The following is a 4203-nucleotide window of genomic DNA, read 5'->3' on the forward strand; positions in this document are numbered from 1 at the left end:
CTCTACTAAAAATACAAAAATGCTGGCCGTGGTGGTACATACCTATAATCCCAGCTACTCGGAGGCTGAGACAGGAGAATCACTTGAACCCAGGAGGCAGAGGTTGCAGTGAGCCAAGACAATGCCACTGCACTCCAGCCTGGGCAACAAGAGCAAAACTCAGTCTCAAAAAAAAAAGAACAAATTAAGTTGAAAACCAGAAATAGTGACGAATACGTGGACATCTGTTATTTTGTGGATCCTTAATCAGCAAGATTTTAGCTGAGTCATGCCCCAATCACAAATTGGAAACAACCCGCTTACTACCTGTGCTAAGTATTGTTTAGGTGCTACAGAAAAATACAGAGTATTCTTGCTGTAGCCTAAGTTCCCTCTTACAGAATCCCCACCTTCCTAAGCAGAGCCCAGCTCCTGCTACAGAACCTAAATGTGCCAAATCTCTGCTTTCCCAACCTCTCTTGAGGCCAAGACAGGCACACATGATCTTTGCTCTGCAACCACGGGTACCTGATGCACTTTGCTTTGTAGTCAACAGAAAGAAGTGGGGACTGTAAAGAATCTGGGCCTGTGACAGGGCAGGCAGCAAGGACAGTGATCTAGCAATAGCATCCAGGCCCCAGTGTGTGCGGTGCGGGAAAAGCTCACTGTGAGTCTGAGTTCAAGCCCAGCAACAGCAGTGAGGACTCCACCAGACCAAATCTGCAATGGCATGAGGGGCAGTTCCTTCCTGACTTTGTGGACGCTAAGCCTGGGTGTCCTACTCTAGAGAATATTCTGATTACTAAGCTGTATCCTTGACATAAATTTCTTATCTGCCTAAATTAGCTAAAGTTGGTTTCTTTGCTTACTAGATAAATCATGCCCTTAAGGAATTCATATTCTAGACAAGAAGCATAACACAGACTCCCTGAAACAAAAGGAAACAAAAAAGAGTAATTACACAAGTAAACTGGGCAGAATAAACCAGAAGCAAGAGGGATTGTGCAGTGATCCAAGGATTTTGACAAAGGCTTAGTGTGGATGAGCCATTATCAAAGTAGGAAGTGAGCTAGGCTCCTTCCCATGGCCACATGGCTGTGAGACCTGCAGGCCCAAGGACCACCCTTTCCCTGAGGGTCCAGAAGAACAATATCAGAGCATCCATTGCTCTTCAGAGCCAGAGCTTTCTTGGCAGTCCTGGGATGAGCTGGGGTTCACACCGGGTAGCTTCTTAGGGCTCATTCACTGAGCAGTGCTGCTGTGATCTGGAGAACCTGCTAATTTCATCATTCGAGGGAGCACAGCCCCCTCCCCAGAGCAAGTTCTTCCCAGATGTCTCTATTTCCTACAGGTCACCCTGGTATGAAAGTAGCACAGCACTGAGAGGGACACAAGCTCCTCGAAGAGAAAGGTTCCAGTCCACCCATCAACACATCTCTTGGAGTACATACAACAAGCAAGCACAAGCTAGATTTCATGTGTGGAACACTGTGATGATGTGAAATAATTAGAAATAGATATTAGATCTTCCTCTCCAGCTCCTGGTCAGAGTTTCTAGAACCCTTATAATTTTCTAAGTGCCAAAAGTGGAAGGAGCATCTTTTGTTATATTCAGTTTTGTCCCCAGTTCCTGAAATAGCTCCAGGGTGATAAAAGTGAGAAGGGTGTCTTGTTATTTTCAACCACAGCTGAGTTTACATTAATGAAATGATTTTTGGGAAGCCCCTAAGGATGGGGGAGCTGGTTGCCAGGGGAACCAACCACATGATGAGAGGACTGGATTTAGTTTTCCCCTCCACATCCAGGGCTGGAGATTTACTTAATTACCCATGGTCAATGATTTTGTCAATCACACCTTTGTAACGAAGCCTTGGTAAAAACCCTGAACAACGGGGTTTGGTGCCAGGACAGTTGTGTGAGTAGGTAAAGATAAACTTTTTTTTGTTTTTCTTTTTTAAATTTTAGCCTACAATCCCAGCACTTTGGGAGGGAAAGGCAGGATGAGGGGGAAGACTGTTTGTGCTCAAGAGCTCAAGACCAGTCTCCAGCTGAGTGCAGTGGCTAATGCCTATAATCCCAGCACTTTGGGAGGCCAAGGAGGGTGGATCACTTGAGGTCAGGAGTTCGAGACCAGCCTGGCCAACATGGTGAAACCCTGTCTCTACCAAAATATACAAAAGTTAGCCAGGCATCATTACATAATGGTAAAGAGATCAATGCAACAAGAAGAGCTAACTATCCTAAATATATATGCACCCAATACAGGAGCACCCAAATTCATAAAGCAAGTTCTTAGAGACCTACAAAGAGACTTAGACTCCCACACAATAATAGTGGGAGACTTTAACATCCCACTGTCAATATTAGACAGATCAATTGAGACAGAAAATTAACAAACGTTAATTTTTTTTAAATATTTGGGACTTGAACTTAGCTCTGAACCAAGCAGACCTAATAGACATCTACAGAACTCTCCACCCCAAATCAACAGAATTCTTTTCAGCACCACATCATACTTATTCTAAAACTGACCACATAATTGGAAGTAAAACATTCCTCAGCAAATGCAAAAGAACGGAAATCATAACAAACAGTCTCTCAGACCACAATGCCATCAAATTAGAACTTAGGATTAAGAAACTCACTCAAAACCGCACAACTACATGGAAACTGAACAACCTGCTCCTGAATGACTACTGGGTAAATAACAAAATTAAGGCAGAAATAAATAAGTTATTTCAAACCAATGAGAACAAAGACACAACGTACCAGAATCTCTGGAACACAGCTAAAGCAGTGTTTACAGGGAAATTTATAGCACTAAATGCCCACAAGAGAAAGCAAGAAAGATCTAAAATCGACACCCTAATATCACAATTAAAAGAACTAGAGAAGTAAGAGCAAACAAATTCAAAAGCTAGCAGAAGACAAGAAATAACTAAGATTAGAGCAGAACTGAAGGAGATAGAGACAAAAAAAAACCCTGCAGGCTGGGCACGGTGGCTCAAATCTGTAATTACAGCACTTTGGGAGTCTGAGGCAGGTGGATCACGAGGTCAGGAGTTCGAGGCCAGCCTGACCAACATGGTGAAACCGTGTCTCTACTAAAAATACAAAATATAGCCAGGCATGGTGGCGCGTGCCTGTAGTCCCAGCTACTTGGGAGGCTGAGGCAGAAGAATCACTTGAACCCAGGAGGCGGAGGCTGCAGTGAGCCAAGATCATGCCACTGCACTCCAACCTTGGTGAACCCTTCAAAAAAAATCAATGAATCCAGGAGCTGGTTTTTTGAAAAGATCAACAAAATTGATAGACTGCTAGCCAGACTAATAAAGAAGAAAAGAGAGAAGAATCAAATAGATGCAATAAAAAAATGATACAGGGGATATCAGCACTGATCCCACAGAAATACAAACTACCATCAGAGAATACTATAAACACCTCCATGCAAATAAACTAGAAAATCTAGAAGAAATGGATAAATTCCTGGACACATACACCCTCCCAAGTCTTAACCAGGAAGAAGTTGAATCCCTGAATAAACCAATAACAAGTTCTGAAATTGAGGCAATAATTAATAGCCTACCAATTAAAAAAAAGTCCAGGACCAGACGGATTCACAGCCGAATTCTACCAGCGATATAAAGGAGCTGGTGCCATTCCTTCTGAAACTATTCCAAACAATACAAAAAGAGGGAGTCCTCCCTAACTCATTTTATGAAGCCAGCATCATCCTGATACCAAAACCTGGCAGAAACACAACAAAAAAAGAAACTTTCAGGCCAATATCCCTGATGAACGTGGATGCGAAAATCCTCAATAAAATACTGGCAAACCGAATCCAGCAGCACATCGAAAAGCCTATCCGCCACAATCAAGTAGGCTTCATCCCTGGGATGCAAGGCTGGTTTAACATACGCAAATCAATAAATGTAAAAATCCATCACATAAACAGAACCAATGACAAAAACCACATGATTATCTCAATAGATGCAGAAAAGGCCTTTGACAAAATTCTACACCCCTTCATGCTAAAAATTCTAAATAAACTAGGTATTGAGGGAACGTATCTCAAAATAATAAGAGCTATTTATGACAACTCCACAGCCAATATCATACTGAATGGGCAAAAACTGGAAGCATTCCCTTTGAAAACCGGCACAAGACAAGGATGCCCTCTCTCACCACTCCTATTAAACAGAACCAAAGACAAGAACCACATGA

Source organism: Colobus angolensis, unplaced genomic scaffold (assembly GCF_000951035.1).
Source record: "Colobus angolensis palliatus isolate OR3802 unplaced genomic scaffold, Cang.pa_1.0 Scaffold8, whole genome shotgun sequence".
Lineage (NCBI taxonomy): Eukaryota > Metazoa > Chordata > Mammalia > Primates > Cercopithecidae > Colobus > Colobus angolensis.